General features: G+C 40.7%; 1 protein-coding gene across 1 annotated transcript in view; it reads left to right on the top strand.

The window, feature by feature from the left end:
- The window catches only part of MYBL1 (MYB proto-oncogene like 1), a 397,408-nt gene that overhangs the window by 213,184 nt on the left and 167,807 nt on the right, over positions 1-16,417 (top strand). The window lies entirely within an intron of this gene.

Raw genomic sequence — 16,417 nt, 5'->3', positions numbered from 1 at the left:
TACGGCTTCATTCATTACTTGTGGGAATACATAACCTGGCCACCAGGAGGAGGCAGACACCCCAGCCAAATTCTTAAATACCTCCCCCACTTCCCTCATATCCCATTCTTTCGGCTAGATTTAGAGTTTTGTCGGTAACGACCCGAAAAGCTAACGCCGGCTTTTTTCTGGCCGCACCATAAAAATAACTCTGGTATTGAGAGTCCACATAAAGGCTGCGTTAGGCTCCAAAAAAGGAGCGTAGAGCATATTTAACGCAACTTCAACTCTCGATACCAGAGTTGCTTACGCAAGCGGCCAGCCTCAAAAACGTGCTTGTGCACGATTCCCCCATAGGAAACAATGGGGCTGTTTGAGCTGAAAAAAAACCCTAACACCTGCAAAAAAGCCGCGTTCAGCTCCTAACGCAGCACCATTGTTTCCTATGGGGAAACACTTCCTACGTCTGCACCTAACACTCTAGCATGTACCCCGAGTCTAAACACCCCTAACCTTACACTTATTAACCCCTAATCTGCCGCCCCCGCTATCGCTGACCCCTGCATATTATTATTAACCCCTAATCTGCCGCTTCGTAAGCCGCCGCTACTTACATTATCCCTATGTACCCCTAATCTGCTGCCCTAACATCGCCGACCCCTATATTATATTTATTAACCCCTAATCTGCCCCCCACAACGTCGCCTACACTTATTAACCCCTAATCTGCCGAGCAGACCGCACCGCTATTATTATAAAGTTATTAACCCCTAATCCGCCTCACTAACCCTATAATAAATAGTATTAACCCCTAATCTGCCCTCCCTAACATCGCCGACACCTAACTTCAATTATTAACCCCTAATCTGCCGACTTGAGCTCACCGCTATTCTAATAAATGTATTAACCCCTAAAGCTAAGTCTAACCCTAACACTAACACCCCCCTAAATTAAATATAATTTTCTCCTGTTAAGTGTAGTCAGTCCACGGGTCATCCATTACTTATGGAATATATCTCTTCCTAACAGGAAACTGCAAGAGAATTACCCAGCAGAGCTGCTATATAGCTCCTCCCCCTCACATATCATACTCAGTCATTCTCTTGCAGCCTAACTAAAAAGGAAGCTGTGAGAGATCTGTGGTATTTTTTTAACTTAGTTTATTTCTACAATCAAAAGTTTGTTATTTTTAAATGGCACCGGAGTGTGCTGTTTATTCTCAGGCAGCATTAGAAGAATCTGCCTGGGTTTTTTTCTATGGTCTTAGCAGACGTAATTAAGATCCACTGGCTGTTTCTCATCTGAGGAGTGAGGTAACTTCAGAGAAGGGGAATAGCATGCAGGGCTCCCCTGCAACAAATGAGGTATGTGCAGTAATTTATTTTCTGAGGAATGGAATTGACTGAGAAAATACTGCTGATACCATTGTAAAGTAAGTTCAGCCTTAAATGCAGTGATAGCGACTGGTATCAGGCTGATGTGTGTGTGTGTACACTGAATGTATTTTTCTAAGGAATGGAATTGACTCTGAAAATACTGTTAATACTGAAATAATGTATGAGCCTTAACTGCAGTAAAAACGACTGGTAGCAGGCTTATTAATAATAATACATAACTTTCAAATGTATGTTTAAAACGTTTACTGGCTTGTTAATCGTTTTTGTGAGGTACTTGGTGATAAAACTTATTAGGGCATGATTTTTACCACATGGCCATTTTTGTTTTCTGCATAGAAACAGTTTCTGAGCTTCCCCACTGTTGTAATATGAGTGGGAGGGGCCTATTTTAGCGCTTTTTTGCGCAGTAAAAATTCAGTCACAATCTGTCTACTTCATCCTCCATGATCCAGATCGTCTCTATAGAGCTCAGGGGTCTTCAAAATCCATTTTGAGGGAGGTAATCAGGCACAGCAGTCCTGTGACAGTGTATTTGACTGTGAGAAAAACGTTAATTATATAATTGTTATCCGTTTTTGGGTACTAAGGGGTTAATCATCCATTTGCTGGTGGGTGCAATCCTTTGCTAACTTAATACATTTACTGTGAAAATTTGGTTGCTATAACTATTTTGGTCATTGTTATTTCAACTGTGTCAGTTTTTCTGTGCTTCTTAAAGGCACAGTAACGTTTTTTATATTGCTTGTAAATTAATTTTGAAAAGTATTTCCAAGTTTGCTAGTCTCATTGCTAGTTTGTTTAAACATGTCTGACTCAGATGAATCTCTTTGTTCACTATGTTTAAAGGCCAATGTGGAGCCCAATAGAAATTTGTGTACTAATTGCATTGATGCTACTTTAAATAAAAGTCAATCTTTACATGTAAAGAAATTATCACCAGACGACGAGGGGGAAGTTATGCCGACTAACTCTCCTCACGTGTCAGTACCTTCGCCTCCCGCTCAGGAGGTGCGTGATTTTGTGGCGCCAAGTACATCAGGGAGGCCCTTACAAATCACTTTGCAAGACATGGCTACTGTTATGACAGAAGTATTATCTAAGTTGCCAGAATTAAGAGGCAAGCGCGATAGCTCTGGGTTAAGGATAGAGCGCGCGGATGAGATGAGAGCAGTGATGTGCAGTCACTAGAGGCAGGTGAGGCAGTGCTTCACCTCTCAAATGGGCAAAAATATATTTTTTTTATTGGCTTTAAAAAAAAAATTGTAAATTTTTCCCCCCAGCATTTTTTTTTTCTCACAGCTATATGTTGTGCAATGAAGAGACACAATCAGGTCTTCCCACCATTACACAACATGCTGCGCCATCTACTGGATGCAAGTGGTTAAGATCATTGCATGGCTCATTAACTGCTTATTTGAGGCAGTCCTATTTGGGCTGAACCAATCCAGTGAGAGGCATTAGTAAGTGGAACATAGGGTTGGGGCTGGATGTTAAATCATATAAAACAAAACAAAAACGCAAAAAAAACAACTTTCATATATTTGTTGCTGTCCTGTGAACCTGCTAGCTTTGCTAAAGTGAAAAAGAGAGTTCTGTTCTTCCCCTCTAAGTGCAGTGGAATGTGCCACTGTCACTTCCTGAATCCTTACAGAGCAGAAGAGAGGCACAGAGAGCAGTGTTTCACCCACATCTTATTAAAGTAAGATTTTACTGAAAGATTCTGTTAGTTAAAATGATAATTTAATGAATGTGGTTTAGTGTTTGTTTACTCTTTTATAGCAGGGTCGTTTTTGTATTTTGTTTACTCAAACTTTACACCCACTAACTTAGCAGCTTGCCTCTGTACTTCACACTAAATTATAGACTAATTTTCTGAACTCTCTGTAGCTCTGCTGTTTTATTACTTTAAAATGCAGTGGTCCCCCCCTTGTGTGTGTGTGTGTGTCTCTCTCTATCTATCCATCTCTCTCCTTATGTGTTGTTCTCCCCCATGGTCTCTTTCTCTCTCTGTCTCTCTTCCTCCCCCTCTTACTCTCATCCCTTATGTAATGAAAGAATCTATAAGCATAATTTGCAGCATTAAAGTAAAATGTATGTTTTAAACATATTTTAATGGGCATGGATTTCTAGATCTCATAATCAGAGCAAGCATTGTGTTATCTGGCAAGAGTTTCTGTTACAATCCTTTTAGACTAAAATCAGATGTTTACTAAGTTGACCAGTTTTCCAAGACGCCATTTAAAGGGACATGAAACCCATATGAAACCCATATGCAAATTTAAATAACTTTCCAATTTACATCTAATATCTAATTTTCTTTATTCTTTTGATGTCCTTTGTTGAAAATCATATCTAAATATGCTCAGTAGCTGCTGATTGGTGGCTGCACATAGATACCTCATGTGATTGGCTCACCCATGTGCATTGCTATTTCTTCAACAAAGGATATCTAAAGAATGAAGGCATATCCTAGCCACTGCCTCACCATCCTCTGACGTCACTGCACGTCACTGGATGAGAGCCATGTCAGATACTGCATCACAGTTTGCAGAACGTGAGGACGGAGAGCTTCATTCTGTGGGTGACGGATCTGATCCAGGGAGACTGGATTCAGAGATTTCCAATTTTAAATTTAAGCTAGAGAACCTCCGCACATTGCTAGGGGAGGTATTAGCGTCTCTGAATGATTGTAACACGGTTGCAATTCCAGAGAAATTATGTAGGTTGGATAGATACTATGCGGTACCGGTGTGTACTGACGTATTTCCTATACCAAAAAGGCTTACAGAGATTATTAGCAAGGAGTGGGGTAGACCGGGTGTGCCTTTTACCCCTCCTCCCATATTTAGGAAAATGTTTCCTATTGACGCCACCACACAAGACTTATGGCAGACGGTCCCTAAGGTGGAGGGAGCAGTTTCTACTTTAGCTAAGCGTACCACTATCCCGGTGGAGGATAGTTGTGCCTTTTCAGATCCAATGGATAAAAAATTAGAGGGTTACCTTAAGAAAATGTTTGTTCAAACAAGGTTTTATTTTACAGCCCCTCGCATGCATTGCGCCTGTCACTGCTGCGGCAGCATTCTGGTTTGAGTCTCTGGAAGAGGCCATTCGCTCAGCTCCATTGGATGAAATAATCAACAAGCTTAAGACACTTAAGCTAGCTAACGCATTTGTTTCTGATGCCGTTGTGCATTTAACCAAACTTACGGCTAAGAACTCCGGATTCGCCATCCAAGCGCGCAGAGCGCTATGGCTTAAATCCTGGTCAGCTGACGTGACTTCTAAATCTAAATTGCTTAATATTCCTTTCAAAGGGCAGACCTTATTCGGGCCCGGCTTGAAAGAAATTATTGCTGACATTACGGGAGGTAAGGGCCATGCTCTACCTCAGGACAGGGCCAAATCAAAGGCCAAACAGTCTAATTTTCGTGCCTTTCGTAACTTCAAGGCAGGAGCAGCATCAACTTCCTCCGCTCCAAAACAGGAAGGAGCTGTTGCTCGTTACAGACAGGGCTGGAAAGTTAACCAGTCCTGGAACAGGGGCAAGCAGGCCAAGAAACCTGCTGCTGCCCCCAAAACAGCATGAAGAGAGGGCCCCCTATCCGAAAACGGATCTAGTGGGGGGCAGACTTTCTCTCTTCGCCCAGGCTTGGGCAAGAGATGTCCAGGATCCCTGGGCGTTGGAGATCATATCTCAGGGATATCTCCTGGACTTCAAAACTTCTCCTCCACGGGGGAGATTTCATCTTTCAAGGTTATCAGCAAACCAAATAAAGAAAGAGGCGTTTCTACGCTGTGTACAAGACCTCTTACTAATGGGGGTAATCCACCCAGTTCCGCGGACGGAACACGGGCAGGGATTCTATTCAAACCTATTTGTGGTTCACAAGAAAGAGGGAACCTTCAGGCCAATCTTGGACTTAAAAATCCTAAACAAATTTCTAAGAGTTCCATCATTCAAAATGGAAACTATTCGAACCATCCTTCCCATGATCCAAGAGGGTCAGTACATGACCACAGTGGATCTAAAGGATGCCTACCTTCACATACCGATTCACAAGGACCATTACCGATATCTGAGATTTGCCTTCCTAGACAGGCATTACCAGTTTGTAGCTCTTCCCTTCGGATTAGCTACGGCTCCAAGAATCTTTACAAAAATTCTAGGATCACTTCTGGCGGTACTAAGACCGCGAGGCATAGCGGTGACTCCGTACCTAGACGACATTCTTATACAAGCGTCAAGTTTTCAAACTGCCAAGTCTCATACAAAGATAGTTCTGGCATTTCTGAGGTCGCATGGGTGGAAGGTGAACGTGGAAAAGAGTTCTCTATTACCACTTACAAGAGTTCCCTTTCTAGGGACTCTTATAGATTCTGTAGAGATGAAAATTTACCTGACAGAGGCCAGGTTATTAAAACTTCTAAATGCTTGCCGTGTCCTTCACTCCATTCCACACCCGTCAGTAGCTCAGTGCATGGAAGTAATCGGCTTAATGGTAGCGGCAATGGACATAGTACCATTTGCGCGCCAGCATCTCAGACCGCTGCAATTGTGCATGCTAAGTCAGTGGAACGGGGATTACTCAGATTTGTCCCCCCTACTAAATCTGGATCAAGAGACCAGAGATTCTCTTCTATGGTGGCTTTCTCGGCCACATCTGTCCAAGGGGATGACCTTTCGCAGGCCAGATTGGACGATTGTAACAACAGACGCCAGCATTCTAGGCTGGGGAGCAGTCTGGAATTCCCTGAAAGCTCAGGGATTATGGACTCAGGAGGAGAAACTCCTCCCAATAAATATTCTGGAGTTAAGAGCAATATTCAATGCTCTCCTAGCTTGGCCTCAGTTAGCAACTCTAAGGTTCATCAGATTTCAGTCGGACAACATCACGACTGTGGCTTACATCAACCATCAAGGGGGAACCAGAAGTTTCCCTAGCGATGTTGGAAGTCTCAAAGATAATTCGCTGGGCAGAGTCTCACTCTTGCCACCTGTCAGCGATCTACATCCCAGGCGTGGAGAACTGGGAGGCGGATTTTCTAAGTCGCCAGACTTTTCATCCGGGGGAGTGGGAACTTCATCGGAGGTCTTTGCTCAACTGATTCGTCGTTGGGGCAAACCAGATCTGGATCTCATGGCGTCTCGTCAGAACGCCAAGCTTCCTTGTTACGGATCCAGGTCCAGGGACCCGGGAGCGGTGCTGATAGATGCTCTGACAGCCCCTTGGGTCTTCAACATGGCTTATGTGTTTCCACCATTCCCGATGCTTCCTCGTTTGATTGCCAAGATCAAACAGGAGAGAGCTTCGGTGATTCTGATAGCGCCTGCGTGGCCACGCAGGACCTGGTATGCAGACCTAGTGGACATGTCGTCCTGTCCACCGTGGTCTCTGCCTCTGAGACAGGACCTTCTAATTCAGGGTCCTTTCAAACATCCAAATCTAATTTCTCTGAGGCTAACTGCATGGAGATTGAACGCTTGATTCTATCAAAGCGTGGCTTCTCGGAGTCTGTTATTGATACCTTAATACAGGCTAGGAAGCCTGTTACCAGAAAAATTTACCATAAGATATGGCGTAAATATTTACATTGGTGTGAATCCAAGAGTTACTCATGGAGTAAGGTTAGGATTCCTAGGATATTGTCCTTTCTACAAGAGGGTTTAGAAAAGGGCTTATCTACTAGTTCGTTAAAGGGACAGATTTCTTTCATGTAATTAGCAAGAGTCCATGAGCTAGTGACGTATGGGATATACATTCCAACCAGGAGGGGCAAAGTTTCCCAAACCTCAAAATGCCTATAAATACACCCCTCACCACACCCACAATTCAGTTTTACAAACTTTGCCTCCTATGGAGGTGGTGAAGTAAGTTTGTGCTAGATTCTACGTTGATATGCGCTCCGCAGCAAGTTGGAGCCCGGTTTTCCTCTCAGCGTGCAGTGAATGTCAGAGGGATGTGAGGAGAGTATTGCCTATTTTGAATGCAGTGATCTCCTTATACAGGGTTTATTTCATAGGTTCTCTGTTATCGGTCGTAGAGATTCATCTCTTACCTCCCTTTTCAGATCGACGATATACTCTTATTTATATACCATTACCTCTGCTGATTTTCGTTTCAGTACTGGTTTGGCTTTCTACAAACATGTAGATGAGTGTCCTGGGGTAAGTAAATCTTATTTTCTGTGACACTCTAAGCTATGGTTGGGCACTTTGTTTATAAAGTTCTAAATATATGTATTCAAACATTTATTTGCCTTGACTCAGGATGTTCAACATTCCTTATTTTCAGACAGTCAGTTTCATATTTGGGATAATGCATTTGAATCAATCATTTTTTCTTACCTTAAAAAATTTTGACTCTTTTTCCCTGTGGGCTGTTAGGCTCGCGGGGGCTGAAAATGCTTCATTTTATTGCGAATGGAAGATAAACAAGGGGCGCCAACATAGTGTGAATCGTTCAAACAACAAATATAAAAGTGATGTGCAAAAAACTACTCACAAGGAAAGTGGCACCTTAAATGAATAAGGTGCGATAAAGCAGGCTGACATTCAAATTCCAGCAGTCAGTACGCTGGAGGTCTCACCCAGAGGACCTGTGGAATCCAGATAGGCGTCTAGAAAGTAGCACCCACGTTTTTTAGGGCCAATGGCCGGACCAGGTGAGCTGCAAGCTGATAGGTGTTCTCCTGCTGCACTCACTTCCACCGAGACTTTTCTCCAAAAACGACAGTGTCAGTGTATGAAAGGTTCCGTGGTAAAAGTCCTGTTTCAAAAACAAGTGGATCGTGGAAAGAAGCAAAAATACCGGGTCGTGGTATAAAACAAACAGTATTTATTTGCAACGCGTTTCTCAGTCTATTCCAGACCGTTTCATCAGGCATAATCATAGTTAACAATAGAGATCTATTTAAACCCACAGTGACCCGGAATTGAAACAAAAGGTCAACTCTATTAACAATGTTGCAATTGCAAAAACATTTAACTTTTGATACATTGTATAAATTGGTTTGAACAATTGTGACCACACAGATAACACTTAAATAAAAAGTATATAAAAAACCCTATTCGCAATTACCAAATATATCTGGAAAAAAATAAAATATCTCATAGTAAACTGGACATATATTAACATGTGTGTATATGTATATCTCATCACCTGAACACATCACCGTTCACATATTAGGATTGGACACTTATTTTTTACATCACAGCAATTTTTGGGACATTGATAAGTACTTTTTTTATATATTTTACTAATCGCCACAAATATCATTGTTTATCTGTGATATCTGATTATTTCAATGTATCACTAATATTATACACAAATTGTCCTGAGCACTTGTTTTACACACAATTTATTTTCGTCATTATTATAAATTTTTTACACATACCAAACACTGTGCTGTTTATAAAAATATTTTTTTTTATTTATGCATACGGGTACAAACCCAATCATAAAGTGGTAGGTCCCACTTTGATAACCTGTGTTCCAAGCGCATCCTCTTAAGTTTTTTCCTCCTCAGGAATTTCTTTTTATATTCATTTTATTGCGTCATAATTGGCGCAGACTTTTTTGGCGCAAAAAATCTTTTCTGTTTCCGGCGTCATACGTGTCGCCGGAAGTTGCGTCATTTTTTGACGTCCTTTTGCGCCAAAAATGTTGGCGTTCCGGATGTGGCGTCATTTTTGGCGCCAAAAAGCATTTAGGCGCCAAATAATGTGGGCGTCTTATTTGGCGCTAAAAAATATGGGCGTCGCTTTTGTCTCCACATTATTTCAGTCTCATTTTTTCTTTGCTTCTGGTTGCTAGAAGCTTGTTCCTTGGCATTTTTTCCCATTCCTGAAACTGTCATTTAAGGAATTTGATCAATTTTGCTTTATATGTTGTTTTTTTTCTCTTACATATTGCAAGATGTCTCACGTTGCATCTGAGTCAGAAGATACTTCAGGAAAATCGCTGTCTAGTGCTGGAACTACCAAAGCTAAGTGTATCTGCTGTAAACTTTTGGTAGCTATTCCTCCGGCTGTTGTTTGTATTATTTGTCATGACAAACTTGTTAATGCAGATAATATTTCCTTTAGTAATGTACCATTGCCTGTTGCAGTTCCTTCAACATCTAAGGTGCAGAATGTTCCTGATAACATAACAGATTTTGTTTCTGAATCCATCAAGAAGGCTATGTCTGTTATTTCTCCTTCTAGTAAACATAAAAAATATTTTAAAACTTCTCTTTCTACAGATGAATTTTTAAATGAACATCATCATTCTGATTCTGATGACTCTTCTGGTTCAGAGGATTCTGTCTCAGAGATTGATGCTGATAAATCTTCATATTTATTTAAAATGGAATTTATTCGTTCTTTCCTCAAAGAAGTACTAATTGCTTTAGAAATAGAGGATTCTGGTCTAATTCTAAACATTTAGATAAGGTCTTTAAATCTCCTATGGTTATTCCAGAAGTTTTTCCTGTTCCTAATGCTATTTCTGAAGTAATTTCCAGAGAATGGGATAAATTGGGTAATTCATTTACTCCTTCTAAACGTTTTAAGCAATTATATCCTGTGCCGTCTGACAGATTAGAATTTTGGGACAAAATCCCTAGAGTTGATGGGGCTATTTCTACCCTTGCTAAACGTACTACTATTCCTACGTCAGATGGTACTTCGTTTAAGGATCCTTTAGATAGGAAAATTGAATCCTTTCTAAGAAAAGCTTATCTGTGTTCAGGTAATCTTCTTAGACCTGCTATATCATTGGCTGATGTTGCTGCAGCTTCAACTTTTTGGTTGGAAACTTTAGCGCAACAAGTAACAGATCATGATTCTCATATTATTATTCTTCTTCAACATGCTAATAATTTTATCTGTGATGCCATTTTTGATATTATCAGAGTTGATGTCAGGTTTATGTCTCTAGCTATTTTAGCTAGAAGAGCTTTATGGCTTAAAACTTGGAATGCTGATATGGCTTCTAAATCAACTCTACTTTCCATTTCTTTCCAGGGTAACAAATTATTTGGTTCTCAGTTGGATTCTATTATCTCAACTGTTACTGGTGGGAAAAGGAACTTTTTTACCACAGGATAGAAAATCTAAGGGTAAAAACAGGGCTAATAATCGTTTTCGTTCCTTTCGTTTCAACAAAGAACAAAAGCCTGATCCTTCATCCTCAGGAGCAGTTTCAGTTTGGAAACCATCTCCAGTCTGGAATAAATCCAAGCCTTCTAGAAAGGCAAAGCCAGCTTCTAAGTCCACATGAAGGTGCGGCCCTCATTCCAGCTCAGCTGGTAGGGGGCAGGTTACGTTTTTCAAAGAAATTTGGATCAATTCTGTTCACAATCTTTGGATTCAGAACATTGTTTCAGAAGGGTACAGAATTGGTTTCAAGATGAGACCTCCTGCAAAGAGATTTTTTCTTTCCCGTATCCCAGTAAATCCAGTGAAAGCTCAAGCATTTCTGAATTGTGTTTCAGATCTAGAGTTGGCTGGAGTAATTATGCCGGTTCCAGTTCTGGAACAGGGGATGGGGTTTTATTCAAATCTCTTCATTGTACCAAAGAAGGAGAATTCCTTCAGACCAGTTCTGGATCTAAAAATATTGAATCGTTATGTAAGGATACCAACGTTCAAAATGGTAACTGTAAGGACTATCTTGCCTTTTGTTCAGCAAGGGCATTATATGTCCACAATAGATTTACAGGATGCATATCTGCATATTCCGATTCATCCAGATCATTATCAGTTCCTGAGATTCTCTTTTCTGGACAAGCATTACCAGTTTGTGGCTCTGCCCGTTTGGCCTAGCTACAGCTCCAAGAATTTTTACAAAGGTTCTCGGTGCCCCTTCTGTCTGTAATCAGAGAACAGGGTATTGTGGTATTTCCTTATTTGGGACGATATCTTGGTACTTGCTCAGTCTTTACATTTAGCAGAATCTCATACGAATCGACTTGTGTTGTTTCTTCAAGATCATGGTTGGAGGATCAATTCACCAAAAAGTTCATTGATTCCTCAGACAAGGGTAACCTTTCTGGGTTTCCAGATAGATTCAGTGTCCATGACTCTGTCTTTAACAGACAAGAGACGTCTAAAATTGATTTCAGCTTGTCGAAACCTTCAGTCACAATCATTCCCTTCGGTAGCCTTATGCATGGAAATTCTAGGTCTTATGACTGCTGCATCGGACGCGATCCCCTTTGCTCGTTTTCACATGCGACCATCTTCAGCTCTGTATGCTGAATCAATGGTGCAAGGATTACACAAAGATATCTCAATTAATATCTTTAAAACCGATTGTACGACACTCTCTAACGTGGTGGACAGATCACCATCGTTTAATTCAGGGGGCTTCTTTTGTGCTTCCGACCTGGACTGTAATTTCAACAGATGCAAGTCTCACAGGTTGGGGAGCTGTGTGGGGATCTCTGACGGCACAAGGAGTTTGGGAATCTCAGGAGGTGAGATTACCGATCAATATTTTGGAACTCTGTGCAGTTTTCAGAGCTCTTCAGTTTTGGCCTCTTCTGAAGAGAGAATCGTTCATTTGTTTTCAGACAGACAATGTCACAACTGTGGCATACATCAATCATCAAGGAGGGACTCACAGTCCTCTTGCTATGAAAGAAGTATCTCGAATTTTGGTTTGGGCGGAATCCAGCTCCTGTCTAATCTCTGCGGTTCATATCCCAGGTATAGACAATTGGGAAGCGGATTATCTCAGTCGCCAAACGTTGCATCCGGGCGAATGGTCTCTTCACCCAGAGGTATTTCTTCAGATTGTTCAAATGTGGGAGCTTCCAGAAATAGATCTGATGGCCTCTCATCTAAACAAGAAACTTCCCAGGTATCTGTCCAGATCCCGGGATCCTCAGGCGGAAGCAGTGGATGCATTATCACTTCCTTGGAAGTATCATCCTGCCTATATCTTTCCGCCTCTAGTTCTTCTTCCAAGAGTAATCTCCAAGATTCTGAAGGAATGCTTGTTTGTTCTGCTGGTAGCTCCGGCATGGCCTCACAGGTTTTGGTATGCGGATCTTGTCCGGATGGCCTCTTGCCATCCGTGGACTCTTCCGCTACGACCAGACCTTCTGTCGCAAGGTCCTTTTTTCCATCAGGATCTCAAATCCTTAAATTTAAAGGTATGGAGATTGAACGCTTGATTCTTGGTCAAAGAGGTTTCTCTGACTCTGTGATTAATACTATGTTACAGGCTCGTAAATCTGTATCCAGAGAGATATATTATAGAGTCTGGAAGACTTATATTTCTTGGTGTCTTTCTCATCATTTTTCTTGGCATTCTTTTAGAATTACGAGAATTTTACAGTTTCTTCAGGATGGTTTAGATAAAGGTTTATCCGCAAGTTCTTTGAAAGGACAAATCTCTGCTCTTTCTGTTCTTTTTCACAGAAAGATTGCTAATCTTCCTGATATTCATTGTTTTGTACAAGCTTTGGTTCGTATAAAACCTGTCATTATGTCAATTTCTCCTCCTTGGAGTTTGAATTTGGTTCTGGGGGCTCTTCAAGCTCCTCCGTTTGAACCTATGCATTCATTGGACATTAAATTACTTTCTTGGAAAGTTTTGTTTCTTTTTGCAATCTCTTCTGCCAGAAGAGTCTCTGAATTATCTGCTCTTTCTTGTGAGTCTCCTTTTCTGATTTTTCATCAGGATAAGGCGGTGTTGCGAACTACTTTTGAATTTTTACCTAAAGTTGTGAATTCCAACAACATTAGTAGAGAAATTGTGGTTCCTTCATTATGTCCTAATCCTAAGAATTCTAAGGAGAAATCGTTGCATTCTTTGGATGTTGTTAGAGCTTTGAAATATTATGTTGAAGCTACTAAGTCTTTCCGAAAGACTTCTAGTCTATTTGTTATCTTTTCCGGTTCTAGAAAAGGCCAGAAAGCTTCTGCCATTTCTTTGGCATCTTGGTTGAAATCTTTAATTCATCTTGCCTATGTCGAGTCGGGTAAAACTCCGCCTCAAAGGATTACAGCTCATTCTACTAGGTCAGTTTCTACTTCCTGGGCGTTTAGGAATGAAGCTTCGATTGATCAGATTTGCAAAGCAGCAACTTGGTCCTCTTTGCATACTTTTACTAAATTCTACCATTTTGATGTATTTTCTTCTTCTGAAGCAGTTTTTGGTAGAAAAGTACTTCAGGCAAGCGGTTTCAGTTTGAATCTTCTGCTTATGTTTTTCATTAAACTTTATTTTGGGTGTGATTATTTTCAGCAGGAATTGGCTGTCTTTATTTTATCCCTCCCTCTCTAGTGACTCTTGCGTGGAAAGATCCACATCTTGGGTAATCATTATCCCATACGTCACTAGCTCATGGACTCTTGCTAATTACATGAAAGAAAACAAAATTTATGTAAGAACTTACCTGATAAATTCATTTCTTTCATATTAGCAAGAGTCCATGAGGCCCGCCCTTTTTTGTGGTGGTTATGATTTTTGTATAAAGCACAATTATTCCAATTCCTTATTTTATATGCTTTCGCACTTTTTTCTTATCACCCCACTTCTTGGCTATTCGTTAAACTGAATTGTGGGTGCAGTGAGGGGTGTATTTATAGGCATTTTGAGGTTTGGGAAACTTTGCCCCTCCTGGTAGGAATGTATATCCCATACGTCACTAGCTCATGGACTCTTGCTAATATGAAAGAAATTAATTTATCAGGTAAGTTCTTACATAAATTATGTTTTCTGCTCTGTCTATTCTTCTACACAAACGTCTGGCTGAAGTTCCAGACGTTCAGGCTTTCTGTCAGGCTTTAACTAGGATTAAGCCTGTGTTTAAGTCTGTTGCTCCGCCGTGGAGCTTAAACTTAGTTCTTAATGTTCTTCAAGGCGTTCCATTTGAACCCCTTCATTCCATTGATATCAAGGTGTTATCTTGGAAAGTTCTGTTTTTGATGGCTATTTCCTCGGCTCGAAGAGTCTCTGAGTTATCAGCCTTACATTGTGATTCTCCTTATCTGATTTTTCATTCGGATAAGGTAGTCCTGCGTACTAAACCTGGGTTCTTACCTAAGGTAGTTACTAACAGGAATATCAATCAAGAGATTGTTGTTCCATCTCTGTGTCCTAACCCTTCTTCAAAGAAGGAACGACTTTTGCATAATCTGGACGTAGTCCATGCTCTGAAATTCTATTTGCAGGCAACTAAGGATTTTCGTCAAACTTCTTCCCTGTTTGTCGTTTACTCTGGACAGAGGAGAGGTCAAAAGGCTTCGGCTACCTCTCTCTCTTTTTGGCTTCGTAGCATAATACGCTTAGCCTATGAGACTGCTGGACAGCAGCCTCCTGAAAGGATTACAGCTCATTCTACTAGAGCTGTGGCTTCCACCTGGGCCTTTAAAAATGAGGCCTCTGTTGAACAGATTTGCAAGGCTGCGACTTGGTCTTCGCTTCACACTTTTTCAAAATTTTACAAATTTGACACTTTTGCTTCGTCGGAGGCTATTTTTGGGAGAAAGGTACTTCAGGCAGTGGTTCCTTCTGTTTAATGTTCCTGCCTTGTCCCTCCCTTCATCCGTGTACTTTAGCTTTGGTATTGGTATTCCATAAGTAATGGATGACCCGTGGACTGACTACACTTAACAGGAGAAAACATAATTTATGTTTACCTGATAAATTCCTTTCTCCTGTAGTGTAGTCAGTCCACGGCCCGCCCTGTTTTTACGGCAGGTCTAAATTTTAATTAAACTCCAGTCACCACTGTACCCTGTGGTTCCTCCTTTCTCATCTGCTTTGGTCGAATGACTGAGTATGATATGTGAGGGGAGGAGCTAAATAGCAGCTCTGCTGAGTAATTCTCTTGCAGTTTCCTGTTAGGAAGAGATATATTCCATAAGTAATGGATGACCCGTGGACTGACTACACTACAGGAGAAAGGAATTCATCAGGTAAGCATAAATTATGTTTTAATCTAACGAAATTAATTAACTCTTATTAAATAAATTATTCCTATTTAAAGCTAAATACTTACCTGTAAAATAAATCCTAATATAGCTACAATATAAATTATAATTATATTAAGCTATTTTAGGATTAATATTTATTTTACAGGTAACTTTGTATTTATTTTAACCAGGTACAATAGCTATTAAATAGTTAAGAACTATTTAATAGCTAAAATAGTTAAAATAATTACAAATTTACCTGTAAAATAAATCCTAACCTAAGTTACAATTAAACCTAACACTACACTATCAATAAATTAATTAAATAAAATACCTACAATTAAACCTAACACTACACTATCAATAAATTAATTAAATACAATACCTACAAATAACTACAATGAAATAAACTAACTAAAGTACAAAAAATAAAAAAATATTTACAAACATAAGAAAAATATTACAACAATTTTAAACTAATTACACCTACTCTAAGCCCCCTAATAAAATAACAAAGTTTCCCAAAATAAAAAAAATGCCCTACCCTATTCTAGATTACTAAAGTTCAAAGCTCTTTTACCTTACCCAGCCCTGAACAGGGCCCTTTGCGGGGCATGCCCCAAGAAGTTCAGCTCTTTTGCCTGTAAAAAAAAACATACACTACCCCCCCCCCCCAACATTACAACCCACCACCCACATACCCCTAATCTAACCCAAACCCCCCTTAAATAAACCTAACACTAAGCCCCTGAAGATCTCCCTACCTTGTCTTCACCTCACCGGGTTCAGCGATCGGTCCAGAAGAGGGTCCGAAGTCTTGATCCAAGCAGAGCAAGAAGAGGTCCTCCATCCAGTAGAAGTCTTCATCCAAGCGGGGCAGAAGAGGTCTTCCATCCGATTGAAGTCTTCATCCAAGCGGGATCTTCTATCGTCATCCATCCGGAGCGGCAGGATCCTGAAGACCTCCGACGCGGAACATCCATCCTGGCCGACGACTGAACGACGAATGACGGTTCCTTTAAATGACGTCATCCAAGATGGCGTCCCTTGAATTCCGATTGGCTGATAGGATTCTATCAGCCAATCGGAATTAAGGTAGGAATATTCTGATTGGCTGATGGAATCA

Source organism: Bombina bombina, chromosome 5 (assembly GCF_027579735.1).
Source record: "Bombina bombina isolate aBomBom1 chromosome 5, aBomBom1.pri, whole genome shotgun sequence".
In the NCBI taxonomy this organism is placed as follows: domain Eukaryota; kingdom Metazoa; phylum Chordata; class Amphibia; order Anura; family Bombinatoridae; genus Bombina; species Bombina bombina.
Note: the sequence above shows the minus strand (reverse complement) of the source record. Positions and strands in the feature narration are given on the sequence as shown.